The 15818-nt window shown below is 41.6% G+C and overlaps 1 protein-coding gene across 3 annotated transcripts in view; it reads left to right on the top strand.

Moving 5' to 3' along the window:
* The window catches only part of P4ha1 (prolyl 4-hydroxylase subunit alpha 1), a 139830-nt gene that overhangs the window by 72978 nt on the left and 51034 nt on the right, over window positions 1–15818 (top strand). Inside the window, exon 1 of one of the 3 annotated variants that reach the window (XM_040732008.1) lies at window positions 9363–9557. The exons of 1 other annotated variant lie outside the window; for it this stretch is intronic. The gene's annotated coding sequence lies outside the window, so the exon portion shown is untranslated. Of the gene's footprint in view, window positions 1–9362; window positions 9558–15818 lie in introns of those variants that run through there. One more of the 3 variants, XM_040732007.1, reaches the window with a different exon arrangement.

Here is a 15818-nt window from a genome sequence, read left to right as displayed (position 1 = left end):
GTGATATGACAGGTCACCACAGAATTGGAATCTTGATACAAACCTACTCTCTTAGAGCTCTGCACACCAAATCTCTGGCCCAATTCTTGTTAGATAAAAATTTAAAAACCTTAGCAAGACTGAGCTCCTTCTGGGAGTTCTAGGGAAGAATACAATTCCTTGCCTTTCCAGCTTCTAGAAGCTCCATGCTACTTAGCTGATGGCTCTCTTCCACATTCAAAGTCAGGTATATTGATCATGCCTATGATCCTTGTGCTTGGGAAACTGAGGCAGGAGGACTGCCATGAGTTCCAGGACAGCATGGGCTAGAGTTAGACCCTGCCTCAGAAACTGAAAAACAAAAGAACCCCAGAGTCAGGACAGAGCATCAGTCTGACACTGCTTCCTTCCTCACAGCTCGGTCTCTGTGGCTATTGAGAGACCCTGTATTCAGATTAGCTCCACAGGGTAGTCTAGGCTAATGGTCCCAGCTCAAAGCTCCTTAACTGAATCACATTTGCAAAGTTCTTTTGCACACGTGCTGGCACAGTCCCAGGTCCTAAGGATTAGGAAGTGACTTTTATAGAGTCATTATTGCTACCACAGTGGCATTTACTCCTGCTGAGGCCACATTTCGTGGTGAGCTCACTGTTCCAGCACGGCCATTTTTCTCAGTGTCACAGCACTGGGATGTTACTGTTTTCCCTCATTGCAGCTAAACTCTAACATCCCTCATGTCTTGACCTTCTTGAGAAGGGAGAAACACTCCACCAAAACCTCTCTTACATTTTCCTGTGTCACACGTAAATAATATGCTACTTGCTGCTTAAAATACTTCAGTGCCTTCTCATTACCCTTGTTACAGCACCAAAAAGCAATGTTTATAAGCCTTTTATGCCTCTAATCTCTCCTAGGACTTCCTTCCCTCTTTAATACACTATAGCTATACGGAAGTTCTTTCGATTACTCAAGTGTTCCACTGTTTTCTTGTGCTATGTTCCTCAAATACATTATTTCCCCCTTTTAGACTGTTTTTATTCACATATTCAGGCCTGAGTTTAAATGTCACTTCTTGAGCCAGTTTCCTTGTGGCCCTTATCTTCTCTCGTAGCCCCCTGATATTTCCTTCATGTTTTCACTTATCAGAATCTGCATAAGGCACACTGCTCTAGCTGAAGACCCAGGACCCATACCCAGCAGCTCACAGCTGTTTGTACCTCGGGCTTTATGGAAATCCAATCTTCCCTCTGACCTCTGGCATCTTCTCTCTCTCTCTGTCTCTCTCTCTCTCTCTGTCTCTCTCTCTCTCTTTCTCTCTCTCTCTCTCTCACATACACACACACACACACACAATTTAAAAGAAAAAATTTTTACAGGATTTCATTATGTACCTGGCTAGCTTGGAACTTGCTACCATAGACCAGATTGACCTCAAACTCACAGAGATTACAACTCTATTTTTCAATTGCTAGGATTAGAGGTGTGTGCTAATATACTGGTACAAAATAATACTTTGGGGGGAGGGTTGAGACAGGGTTTCTCTGTGTAACAGCTCTGCCTGTCCTGGAACTAGTTCTGTAGATCAGGCTGACCTCGAACTCACAAAGATCTGCCTGCCTCTACCTCCCAAATGTTGAGATTAAAGGCATCATGCGTCACCACTATCTGGTCCAAAATAATATTTTTTAAAATATGTATATTTTTCCTCATTTCCTATACCATGGGTTTCCTTAGATGGAGTCAAGACCTATCATGGATGAATCACACAGCCAGCATTTAGCATAGTCTGCCTAGAAGACAAATACTTAATGGATTACTGCCTGCCTAGTGCCACAGGTAACAGGGTTAGTGACAGGGGCTACCACATCTGCCATCCTTTTATAGTATTTTGAGGAAGGGAGAGTTCAGGGTTTGATGAACTTTCAAAAGTAGGTGTGGGCAGATAGCCTTAAAAGCATGATTCCTGGAGTGGAGAGAGAGCTGACAATAGGCTGTGATGGAAAGACTTCTTATTAGACTGACTTTAAAAACTAGGAAGCTTGTCACTGGGCTGTAGCGTGAATTATAACTGGTCTTAACATTAGAAACCTGGAGTCAGATATAGAGATTAATGCTGAAAGATCAGAAAAGCAGAGCAACCAGTCACTAGTCACTACCTCTACCAAATCCTCAGACCGAAGAGGGCAAGATCATGTCTCTAAGAATGCTCAGACTGAATGCAATGAGCGCCTGTCTCCTCCTGCCTTATATTCCTCTCTCTGTCCAGCCATGCCACTCCTGTCTCCACCTCCATAGTGCTGGGATTAAAGGCGTGTGACTATCAAGTACTGGGATTAAAGGTATGAGCCACTGCAGCCGAGCTGTTTCTCTTTTAGACTGGATCAATCTCATGTAGACCAGGCTGGCCTGGAACTCACAGAGATCCGTCTTTTCTGCCTCCCAAGTGCTGGGCAAACAAAAGACAGATATTTTCAAAAATTACAAACATCATTGCTTTATTTTGGATATACTTTGTCTGTCCAAAGTTATATACTAGAGTTTTAGAGCCCAATATAGCAGTGTTAGAATCCAATATAACAGTGTTAAGGAGGATCTCTGGTCTATAGAATTCCAGGCAGTCAGGGATATAGAGAGAAACCCTGTCTTGAAAGAGAAAGAGAGAGAGAGAGAGAGAGAGAGAGAGAGAGAGAGAGAGAGATCTCCCCCTCTCATCTTCCTTCCATCTCATCCTTTTTCTCTCCCTATATTTCTCCCTCCCTTCCCATATTCCATGTGATGCCATGCTGTTATGATACAGCATGAGGCCTTTACTATCTGTAGACAGTTGATCTTGAGCTTAAGCATTTCAAAATTGTGAATCCAAATCAATCTCTTTTACTTATGATATTCTCAGCCTCAGATATTGTTACAGCAACAATCGGTGCCTTAAGACAATCATCATCAAACTGAAAAGGAAGAAAATAATTTTCTTTTTGAGATATGCTCTCACTATGTAGCCTAGGCTGGTCTTGAATTCTCATTCTTCTGGCCCTAACCTCCTCTAAGATAGGATTACAGAAAAATGCAATTTTTAAACTAAACTAATTGCCAGGCACAGATTTGTATTAATTTTCTTTCTCTATAATTTTCCCTTGATATTCTCTCTCTCTCTCTCTCTCTCTCTCTCTCTCTCTCTCTCTCTCTCTCTCTCTCTCTCTCTCTCATCTTTCTCTTTCTCTCTCTGAGTAGCCTTGGCTATCCTGGACTCACTCTGTAGACCAGGCTGGCCTCAGACTCACAGAGACCCACCTGCCTCTGCCTCCCGAGTGCTGTGATTAAAGGTGTGTAGCACCTTTGTCTCTTAACATGATAACTGGCAACAGGTTTCTGTTATGAGAAGCTTTTTCTTTTGATAGGGGCCTTCCCGCCAGCCTGGTTCTAGATCCGCATCAGTTCCAAATAAACACACAGGAGGCTATATTAATTATGAAGCTGTTGGCCTTGCTTGTTTCTTTTTTTTTTTTTTTTTTTTTTTTGGCCTTGCTTGTTTCTTACTAGCTAGCTCTGACTTAAGTAATTACCCCATAATTGTTAATCTAAGTATGTCTCTTACCGGAGAATAGTTCCAGGCTTCCTACCCTCATGGCGTTACAAGTTGACTCCCCGTGTTTCTCCTTCCCAGAGTTCTCCTGGACTCCTAGTCCCTCCTATCTTGGTTCCCTATAGGCTCAACAGTACTTTATTGACAAATGCACAGGACTTCCCCCAACATCTCCTCTTTTCTGTTTAACCAAAAAGAAAGGTCTTAACTTTAACACAGTCAAATTGTGTATAACAGAACAGTTATCAAATAAGAACACAGTTACAACATTTTGTCTATTAACATTTAGCAAGATCTAAAGAAAATATCATCCATCCCATCCTTGTGAGTCCAAAGTCCTATATGTAGCTTATATTTTATCATAACTAAGGAAATCTATAATTATAACTATCTATCTTCAACTCCATCAAAGACCACAGAAGGATAATATATAAACACTAGGATTGACAGAGACATCTTACTGCCTGGACAGTCACCCGAAGTTCCTCTGTAACGTTGGGGCATCCATCTTCAGCCCATAGGCCACAATGTGTCTAGAACACTTCTCAGCAAAGCAGGAAATTTCAACTGTCCATCTGCATCAGCAGTCTGTCAGTCATTTTTCTGTGTCCTGCAGAAAGTCCCGTAGACTCTTCCATGAAGCAGGAACCCTGTAAGACTGAGTTCTGCAGTCACTTTCCTGTGGGTCCTGCATGTCCAGATTATACAACAACAGTCAAGCAGTACAGACAAGAGCAGTTTCTTGCCCAAATGGCTAATCTTGCCATGTTGAAAGCAAACTCCATAACAAGTTTCTTCGATGCCCATCTTCCTCTCAGACATAATTGGTGCTGCCAGGAGCAGACATTTCTCATTGTCAAGAAAAACCCTAAACCATTTTAAATGCCATTTTCTGAAGGTCTTTGAAAGGTTTGAAGACTGTCTATGTCAAATATATTTCTGTATATCTAGAAAACCTAACTTACCTAATTATAAGTTCTGACTATTATAAGTAACTATCTATAATCTGTATTCAATTATGCATTACATTTTAAAAGATCAGTATAAGCACAATACTTAATCAAGAGGAGAAATATAAGCATCACAAAATTGACCTTGAATTTGTATCAATAAATGAAAAACCATACCCATACCATAATTCCCCTTTTTACCATTAAAAGAGATTGGTTGTGATAATTAACCAATTATATACAATCCCATTTAAATGAAAACAAAGATTTATAAACAAGATGGGAATTGGGACGTCGCTCATTCCAAACTGCTTCCTGCTGGAAGGGGGCGCTGTTTTTACCATGGGGATCATGACAAAACTCAGAAACCTGTATAAGTCCATATTTTCGGGGTCTGTAAAGCTGCATCATCTTAACTGTCTCAATTGTTGGAACACCTTGTCCACTGCTTCTGGGGGTCTTGGTTCGTCGAACCACAGAAGCCTGGAAGGAATCCTCAGCTTTTCATTTTCTGTAGAAACATAAGCAAAAACTCCTTTTCTGAGTAACATATCCTTATACTTAAATTTTGAAGTCAAGGCATTTTCAAAAGATAGAAGTTGGATTAATTTAGCAGCATTTATAATCAAGTGTACTTTAGTAGCTGTTCTTTCCTTAGCAATGAAAAAACTGAAAAACACAATAGTATACAGTATCCAGACTCCCTGTGTATTTTCCATCTTTACGTGGCTTATTTATTTATATATTATTACTTTATTTATTTTAATTTATTTTTCTCTGAGACAGGGTTTCTCTTTTGAAATCCGCCTGCCTCTGCCTCTGGAGTAAATCCTACCGGCGTGCACCACCACAACGCTGGCTTTTGTATTTTTTTACCACTTTGCCGTTTCATTTTCTCTCTCAATCACACGTATATTTTTAAACAGACTGTAAACCTTTAGAGGCTTTCCTTTATCCAAGTCTGACTTTACAGTAAATCTCTATGTTTTTCTGGCCACGTGTCTTATCTGTAAAACCACGGCAGTTTTAAACTGCCGGTTTTTCCGTCAAGATGGCGGGTGTAAGCGAGATTCCAGCTTACCACCTCAGTCCATGCTGACCTCCAGCAAAAGCTGCCACTTCCAGCTGTACGTACACACCTTTCAATCGTTAGCAGAGTCTCTTAAAACAACCTTGTTGGGTTTTTTTTTTCTATTTTCTTTTTTTCTTTTTATGCCGAGTCAGGAAGACTCCAGTAAGCGAGCCGCGTGAATCTCGGCTTGTGGCTAGCAAAACAGAGCACACCTGAGAAAAATGCTGCTACCAAAATCTGTGTTTCTCTCCGTTCTTCTGTTTCTAAAATTCCTTTAAAGCTTTTGTTATTTTGCGTGGAAATTCATCATCCCACTCCTGATCACCATTTTGTTAAGGGAAGCTTTCCTTGAGAGGAGCCTTCCTGCGCGCCTGGTTCCAGGTTTCTATAGAGACAGTTTAGAAAGTATGCAAATCTGTGCATAAAGTTCATGCCCATTGTCCTTAGAGGCCCAAGGAGGTGTTGGATCCCTTGGGACTTACAGATGGTTGTGAGCCACTGTGTGTGAGTTAGGAGTCAAACCCAAGTTCTTTGAAAGAGCAGCCAGTGATTTTTATTTGCTGAGCCATCTCTCTAGCTCCTGTTTATATTCTTAATGACATATAACTTTTTAGGATTGCCATTAAATCTGGAGACATCTCCAACATTTTGTTTAATCTAATGACTTAAAAAACTGGGGGCATTGCCGGGCAGTGGTGGTGCATACCTTTAATCCAGCACTCAGGAGGCAGAGGCAGGTGGATCTCTGTGAGTTTGAGATCAGCCTGGTCTACAAGATCGAGTTCCAGGACAGCCTCCAAAGCCACAGAGAAACCCTGTCTCCAAAAGAAAAAAAAAATGGGGGCACTGTGGGGGTGGAGAGATGCCTTGATCTTGCCTCAACAAGATGATGGAACAGACTTAGTAGACTTCTTAGGGGAGGTCGTACACTCTCCATGGAGCAGAGATGGGAGGAGAAGGGAGTGGAGGGAGGGAGAAGAGAAGAGGGAGGGGGGTACTGGGAATGGAATGTAAAACATAAATTAACAAAAAAGAAAAAATGGGGCACATAAGATTTCTCCAAATGGACAGCATTTTAGTTTGCTGGAGAGCACTTTAAATTCTAACAGGAGAGAACATCCTTTTACACTAAGTACTCACAAACATTAAATCTTTAACTTAAAATAGTATTTATCAAGGCTAAATTGCTGGCAGTTCTTATAATCCCAGCCACATTTTAGGCAGACTGCACAGAATGAGGACTCTTGGAGTTTTGTATTATTGGTTATAGGGCAGAGCCTCCCACAGAAAGAAATGGAAAAGCTGCTGGATCTGAAAAAAATGAAAAGGAACTTGCCAATTTAAGGGCTGAGACAGGGGGATTATCACAATTTTGTGGCTAGCTACATAGTAATTTCCCCCAATTATAGCCTATAGTGTGAGACCCTGCTTCAAAAACACTCAAAAATAAACACACACACACACACACACACACACACACACACAGAGACAGAGAGAGAGACAGAGAGAGACAGAGAGAGAGAGAATTGCCATAGATTAACGTCATGTTTCCTTAAATCAATCTGTCACACATCATCTTTCCATTGCTATTTTTGCAGTGCTGGGGTCTGAACCAATAGTATCACACATGCTAGTAAATCATACATTTTTGACTCCAGAACAAAGCATATATTCATACAACGGTAAGAGAGGCCTGGTTCTGCACCTTTCTCTCATAATCCTGCGAGGACTAGCACAATGAGTAGGAAGAGTATTCTTGGAAGCTGGGGACAGCTGGCAATATCCTAACCACATATAAAAAGAGGCTCCAGGCTACAAAAATAAACCTTACTAAACTCAAACCAAATGTAACCCTAGTTCAATTTTAGCAAAAAATTTTAGATGCATGCCAGCTACTCCAACACCTATCGCCAAGAGGAACAGTGGCAGAGAGGAAGTCACTGAGGATGAGGGAGAACAGTAAAAATATCTTACTTTTTTGCAAAGTTTCTAAAAGTAGATGGTCCCATAAGCATATTCTAATATCCCTTCTAGGGTCGTAGAACCGGGCACTGCCAAGGCAAATTCCTGAAAGTGAAGTTTCACTGACTGACTTCAGGGTCGGAGACATCCTTTGGTCTTTGACTCATAAAACAAATTAAGGGTCAAAGGAACTTTTATATGAATCATATCTGTCAGCATTTACTGTAGTGGGAGTTCAAAAACCATGTAGAATACTTTTATTAATGCATCTTAAAACAAGTATATTGAGTTAGAAGAATAACATTTTAATGAAAACATTTAAAAAGTATTAGTGAAAGCCGGGCGTTGGTGGCGCACGCCTTTAATCCCAGCACTCGGGAGGCAGAGGCAGGCGGATCTCTGTGAGTTTGAGACCAGCCTGGACTACCAAGCGAGTTCCAGGACAGCCTCCAAAGCTACAGAGAAACCCTGTCTCGAAAAACAAAAACAAAAACAAAAAAAAACAAAACCACCACCACCAACAACAAAAGTATTAGTGAGATGTGTGTGGTATTTTTGTTTAGATTTCTGTAAATTCTCTTACTTCTGACTTGGATGGGATATGCTCTACCCTTAAACTATTACGAAGGTGCTGTGGTCTCTGGAAAACTCAGCTGTGTTGTCATTATAGCGAAAGAATCAAAATCTTCCTACAAAAGTAATTTTGGCTTTGTTGATCCTGACTAGACTTGCAGAACCACAAATTTAGAAATCACTACTTTTGGGTGCCTGAAGCTCTTTATCTATATAATCAACCCCACCTCCCAGATAAGTGTCAATCAGTTCCACACTTTAGCAAACAAGGAAAACTTTACAATTTTTAATGAATAACAAGTCTTAGAGAAGTTATTCTTTCACTGACAAGGGGTAAATTATCTCCCACATTGTCTGTACTTTCAGCTAGTAAGTAGGCTTTCTTTAAAACCATGACTAAGCTCAAACAACACTTAGTGCCTCATATAGTGTGCTCAATAGTGTTTTTTAAATTTACTTTTATTAATTTTAACTCTGCGTGTGTGTGTGTGTGTGTGTCTGTGTGTGTGTGTGTGTGTTGTACTGTGTGGGTAAGTAAATTCAGGTGCTCTTGGAGGTCCAGAGGTGTTGGATCCCGTGGAGCTAGAGTTACTGACTGTTGTGATGGGCCCAACACGGGTGCTGGGAACTGAAATCTTAGCTGTTGTGCCACATCTCCGAACGGTTTTATGGTTACTGACACTTGTTTGCTTTGCGTTGGTTTGTGTGGGTGTAGGTAATAGAACCTAAGGCCTTCTTCCATGCTAGGCAAGCGCTTAAAACCTAACAGCCTGGCGCACCTCCACCCCTCTCCGATTATGTAAGTATCCAACTTCTCCCTAAATCCTGGGCATGTGCTAAGTAAGTTCTTTTTCATTATCGTATTTAATTCTTGCAGCCATTCTTGGAGACAGATAATAAACAATACGGCATTCCTTTGCAGATGTAGACACTACACTCTGATGAGCCTCTCCTAATTTTCCAGACACATCTGTCCTGACATCTTCGACGCTCAGAGACCCAACGCTGACCCTGAAGTGAAGGCGCTAAATTGAACGGGAACTGGGGGTGAGGGGGAGGGAAACCCCGTGGTAACCACGGTAACGGCGGCGTGGCGGGAGCTCTGCGCAGGCGCGTTGCGTCCCCGCGTGGGCCTGCCTGGGCCTGGAACTCCCATGGCCGGGGCGACTCCGAGTGGGTGGGAGACCGGCGGCGCGCGCCTGCGCAGTGGCGTGGGCGCGGGTGTGACCGAGCGCACGTAGCGAGGGCCGCGGCCGCCCCTCTCCCGGCGCGCCGGCGCAAGCCTGGGGATATAAAAGGGCTGACGGGCTCCCTCTGTCGCCCAGTGGCACCGCCAGCAGGCTGAGGGTAACGGGGAGGTAGCGGGCCCGAGCGCAGGCGACAGGACCCGACAGGAGTAACCGGCCCCGAGCCGTCGCCGCCCTCACGGCCCGCTGTCCAGGTGAGGCGCTCCTCCGACCTAGGGGACCGATGGCGGGTCCCCGCGGGCAGCCGGGAGCCCCTTCGCTCTTGGCGGCGGGGGCTCTGCCCTTCCCACCCGCCGCCCCCGGGTCTCTGCGAGGGGACTCGGCCCCGCGCTCCCGAGGCCCAACCTCCCTGCCGCTCGCCGGGCTTCCCTCGCCGCCCCCGTCCTGCCTCTGGCTGGGGCTGCAGCAGCCTGTGCCCCGCCCCGGGACTAGGACCTTCTTGAATGTTCCATCCCGGGCAGCCAGCCTCCCTGTTTGACGCGTGTCGCCATCAGTACCTGGTCCTCCCTACAAAGCTGGGGGAAGGCGAGGGCGGGCCGGGGTCTGGGCTGCCACAGCCGCAGATGGTTAGCATGTGGCCACGGAGAAGGCTTGCGGCGCTCGCAGCTGGGGCTGAGGCACTCCTCCGCCTTTTTCTCTTTTTCTTTTCTTTTCACCCTCGGAGAGTGGGAGCTGGGAAGTGGGACCTACTCAGAAGTTAGAGCTGAACTTGTCTGTGCACAGCGCGTCGCGGTGCTGCCCCGGCGATTAGACATAGCCCGGGGAGGTTAGTTGCTGGAGCCGGGAAGCCGCTGTCATTCACACACACTGTTGGGGAAGCTGGCGTCTTCCTTCCGTCTTCATCCCCGTGAATCACTTAAGGACACATGAATCGTCTCTCTGTCCCTCTCTTCCCTTCGTCTTTCCCTCTCCTCTGGTTTCACTCACCCCCCCCCTTTTTTTTTCGTCCTCCCTCTGTAGGGTCGAAAAGTCAGTCCTATTGTCAAACCTTCCAGGGTTGGGTGACAATTTTAAATTGAGCTTTGTGATTGGCTCCCAAATGGATGTTTAGTGCGAGGGTACGGATGGTACGACAAAAATGAGACTTTCTCGAGAGTGGGAACTTAATACAGATGCAATTTTGAGACGCTGACGTCTTGAGCGGAGGACCGCACAGAATGAGGACCCTTGGAGTTTTGCACCGTTGGTTATAGGGCAAAGCCTTCCACCGAAAGGAACGGGGAAGCTGCTGGGTCCTGTTTTAGAAACTGATGTGAAAAAAATTAAAAGGAACTTGCAATTTCAACTTAACTGTTTCTCCGAGAGCTGTGGCTCTTGGACTTTTCCTTGGAATGCGCTGTGGAGGGATGGAATAGCCACTACGTGAGTGGGGGAGGGGGGAGACGTGGCAGTAGTGTTCTTTCATCAACTTTTTGCCTTTTTTTTTTTTAAGGTTGAGGGGAAAAACGTATTTCCCTTCTCGGGTTTAGATGTAGCTTATGAATGGAGCTAGTCTTTTCCTAAAATAATCACGTTTAAAAAATCACGCCTGCATTGGAAATTAATTTTAAAAACATAAAAAGGATTAGTTTGATTATTTCTATGGAGAAGATAGACTTTTTAAGAGCGGGAAGTAGTGAAGAAGCTGAGAGTGAACAAGCTTGAATTTTTTGTCTTGATTTGAAATATGAATAGCCGTGATTTCTTTTTTCTCCTCAGTCTCTGATTTTTCTGTAACTTTGGACTTTAGACCGAGTTTCATTTCAGAACCTTAAATATGAATTTGAAGTTTTGCCTTTTTCTTTTCCTAGGAAGCATGGCTTTTTTAAAAATTACTTTAAAAGATTAAGACAGTTTGGCTTTGGAATTTGTGTGATGCTTTTCTGAGGGCAAATGCCTTTTGGATTTACAGACTGAGGAAAGGGCTGCTCCTATAGGTGGGTAAAGCTGTTTCCACTGTTATACTCAACTGAGTTTTGTTTGGAGAGAGTGGAAGCAGGGACTGTGATGTAAAAGGATTGGGCATTTTGTTGATTGGTAACTCAACTAGCAAAGAAGGTGAAAAATAGGGATTGTAGCTACAATAAAAAATAGATATTGAAAGAAAAAGGTTCAGGACACCTGTGTATTACATTTGTTGAAGGCAAGTCTTAGTTTTGGTAGAGAGATCCTACTATTTTTCTGTTGCTGCAGAGCGAGTTATATATTGACAAGCAGTATTTTTCATGGAGTAGTTAATTTCAAACATTTGCATGGATGCCAGGGATCTGGCAAGACTTGGGAGAGCCATAAAGTTTGTGAACCTTAGTTTCTATGGAAGGAATGCTTTGTTTTTAATAAATGACTTAACTTAGGGTATAATTATTGTTCCTAGATTAATCTGTGAGATCCAGTATGGTTTTCAACCTATTTTGAGGCCATGAAACCCCTTGAAAGTTTAGAGGAGGGTGGGGCCTAAATCAGAAAATACAAATACACATGTTTCTATATAACTTTATATACCATTTTATGCCCCATCCATTATCTCCATTATAAGAATCCCTAAAAAAATAAGAGATGTGAAGCTACTATTTAAGAATATCTAGGCTTCTTGAAGCAGACTATTTCAGAAAGTTGAGATGAGTATGTGTCAGCTCAAGTATATAGATGGCTCTAGTAAACTTTTGCTGAAAGTGTTTTTTAACAAAATAGGTTCTCAGAATTTTATGAGTCAATGAAAGTATATCATATTATATCTTTTCCTTCCTCTCTCCCTAATATTGTAACACTCATAGGCATGGAGATAAGCAAAATAACTCAAATGGTCTTTGACACTGAATTTTATTGCCTTTTTGTGGTAAGAACTTAAATCTTAAAATTAAACCATTTGTGGCTTGTATGTATAAATATATGCATATATGAGACAAGTCAAATAAAATGGGTACTTACGTATGTGAAATCAGCTAACTTGTGTTTATCTTCAGAGAAATGTTTTTATATAAATTGAAGCTATCCTGTCATTAGTTTTCTTTTAGCCTAATAGATATCATGCCTGAATAAAAATCTAGGTAATTAAAAAGGATTCTCATTTAGGGTACTATAGAAATTTTGAAGCAAATTCCTCTTTATATTTCCCTTTGGATGCTCAGGATGACTGTTAGTATAATTGGTTAGATGTCGGCTAAAAATATAGTACTAAGACTCATGCTTCTTACATAACTATCATCAGAATAAATTCTGCCTTAGATTCCTTCTGATACCTGCTTTTTATAAATGTGTCCATGTTTTGGTGGTTTACAGTTTTCTCAGTAATATTAAATCAAATTAATATATCATGCTTCTGGTATTTTACATTTGAGCTGTTTATTATAAATAATATAAATGTATTAAGTGGTTGTTTCATTTGTTTGGATGGTTGCAGTTAACTTTAATTGGTTTTCTTTTCATCTTGGTAATTAATTAAATATTTTGAGAAAGGTTCTCACTGTTGTAGCCCTGGTTGACATGGAACTTCCCTCAAACTCAGAAAGATCTGCTTGTGTTTTGTTTCCCAAATGCTGGGTTTAAAGGCATATGCCTTCATGCCCAGCCTTGTATTAGTAATTTTTCTATTGTTATAACAAAATGCTCAAGGCTGGACAATATGTAAAGAAAAGAGTTTTATTTAGCTCATGAATCTGGAAGTATTACAAATGTGGCTCTGACTTGTGGTCAACTCTAGTGATGACCTCACAATGGTAAGAGTGTATTTGAAAGTTATCATGGGATAAAAAGGAAAGCCAGATAGATTGGGGTGTGGTTCACATTCCCTAACAGTCTACTCTTGAGGGAACCCTGAAGCAGCATTATCCCTTCTAAGAGTTACAAGTTCTACCACTAGGGCTGGGCAGATGGCTCGGGTTAAAAGCACTTGCTACTCTTGCAGAGGATCTGTGTTTGATTCCCAACACCCACCTGGGGGCTAGGATGCCAGGTATGCATGTGCTGCAATACATACATGTGGTCAAAATACTCATACATACAAAATTTAAAAAACCTTAAAACAAAACAAAAACATTAAAAGTTCCACAGTTCAGATGATGAGATAGCTCAGTGGATAAAGACACTTGTCATCAAGCCTGGAAACCTGGGTTCAAGCCATAGGACCCACATATTAGAAGGAGAAAGACCTGACTCCTGATAGTTGACCTCTGCATCTCCTACTTGTATGTCTTTCCTGCCGCTCCCCTTCTGCAACCACACCGGGGAACTAAGCTTCTAACAAATAACCTTTGGGGTATAAAACCATATCCAAATCATAAAACTCAATAATTATACTGGGTCCTAAAATAATGTAGAAAGTGCTGCAGAAAGTATTTTTTATTTACTTTTGAAACAGTCTCATCACTGTGTAGCCCTGGTTGTCCTGGAAATTACTATGTAGTTTTATATACACATACATAACCTGCCTGTACTGCTCTCCCTCTTCAATGCTGGGGATCCAACCCAGAGTTTTGTGCATGCTAAGCGAAAACTTTTTCCACTAAGCCACATTCCCTGTGTCTTAGAACTTTGCCTTTAAGGAAATTCTGTGAGGTACTTTTATGGTCAGCTCCATTTTACAAATAAAAGACTCAAAAACGTCTTATTTATTAGTTAAGAATATAGTAAGTGGCAGAGCTAGAACTTGGATGCGAGTTGTCTGTCCTCTTGATTCATGGTTTCATATTACTCTATTCTTGATAACTAGTCTGCCTGACTGGGGTAATGCAAACAACATATTTAGAAATAATTTCAGCATTGAACTAGCGGTCTTAGTTATAATAGACTCGATCATTATTATTTAACTTAAAAATTGGTGTTGCTAGGTATCAAACTTAATGTCTTGTACATGATGGGTGGGAAGTTTGTTACTGAGCTACATCCCCAGCCTAATGAACATTGTTAAATTGTTAGTAGCCTAGGGGAAAATCATTAGTTACAGAAAATGTTTCATAAAACATGAAAGTTATATCATCTGCCAACATGATGCTGTTATTTTACTCTATATTAAAAATGAATAAGTTCTGAGTGAATCTACCTATTTGGAGTTACTCACATCTTTTGCAACTGAGTTCATTTTCTTTTATTCTAGTATATGTGATCTTTGAAAAAAATTACTATGTTTATTGTATGTATATGGGAGTTTTGCTTGTACATATATCTTTATGTGCTGTCCGTGCAGAGGCCAGAAAAGGCGGGGCTGTCAGAACCCTTGAAAACACGTTTCAGAGCCACCCTATGAATGCTGGGAATAAAACCTTTGGTTTTCTATAAGAACAACATGCTCTGAGACGCTGAACCATGTGTTTAGTACTAGAATATGTGATCTTAAGTTAGTGTGTCTTTTCCTCATCTTGGGAACTTGATAAGTGGCATTGGAAAAGAGGATAAACAGTTGATAACTGTAAGCCATTACAACTGTTGGATACACTGGCTGGTCTTCCAGAGGACCCAGATTTCTTTTGTAGCACCACATAAACTATCAAAGCCATCTGTGGATTCAAGGCCCTCTTCTGGCCTTTGAGGGCACTTCATGCACAATGTGCACCAACAAAATACACATAGAAGAAAAACATATGAACTTTTTGAAAGAGAAAAAAAGCATTAAGTATTGTATGGATGCATCAATTAGTATTGTATGGATGCATCAATTAGGAGAACATTATGTAGTTGTTTATAGGAGCTGCCTTTCAAGATTTCCAGTGGGTGGGTATCAGAAACTTCAAGAGATCACTAATAACAAATAGAAGATAGAAAAATGGTAGTATATTATAATAACAGCTATGTTGATTATCTCAGAATATCTTATTGAATGTTACGGCTCTTACAGGTAAGTACTTTATAGCTTCTCTTTGTATGTCTGAATTTCCAGCAGCACTGTATTTGTGCTTAGAACATCTTAATCCCTGATGACACTACAATAATGTTAAAAACTTTAGAGAAATTTTACTACATTCATGAGGGGGGGGGTGTTGGTGCATGTGTCTCACAGTTGTGCCATCATGTGCAGAGATGATGACTTTAAAGTTTTTAAATTTAATTTTTTTGTGTATGTCTTAGGGTGTTTATTGATGTGGAGAGACACCATGACCATTGCAACTTTTACAAATGAAAACATTAATTGGGGTGGCTCTCTAGTGGTTCAGTCCATTATCGGCATGGCAGCAGTGTAAAGGCAGATGTGGTGCTGGCTATACCATGGCTTACAGGCAACAGGAAGTCAACTGAGACATTGGGTGGTATTCTGTGCATAGGAAACCTTGAAGCCTGCCCCCACGGTGACACACTTCCTTCAACAAGGCTATACCCACTTCAACAAAGTCATACCTCCTAATAGTGCCATTCCCTATGAGATTATGGGGGCCAATTACATTCAAACTACCACAAAGTGTTTTGCCAAATTCTTTCTGCACCCTAGAGGACAAATTTAGGGAGTTGTTTCTCCTTTCTCCGTGTGGGATCTTGATGGCAGTTGC

This window comes from Mesocricetus auratus, unplaced genomic scaffold, assembly GCF_017639785.1.
Source record: "Mesocricetus auratus isolate SY011 unplaced genomic scaffold, BCM_Maur_2.0 Super-Scaffold_100027, whole genome shotgun sequence".
In the NCBI taxonomy this organism is placed as follows: domain Eukaryota; kingdom Metazoa; phylum Chordata; class Mammalia; order Rodentia; family Cricetidae; genus Mesocricetus; species Mesocricetus auratus.
Note: the sequence above shows the minus strand (reverse complement) of the source record. Positions and strands in the feature narration are given on the sequence as shown.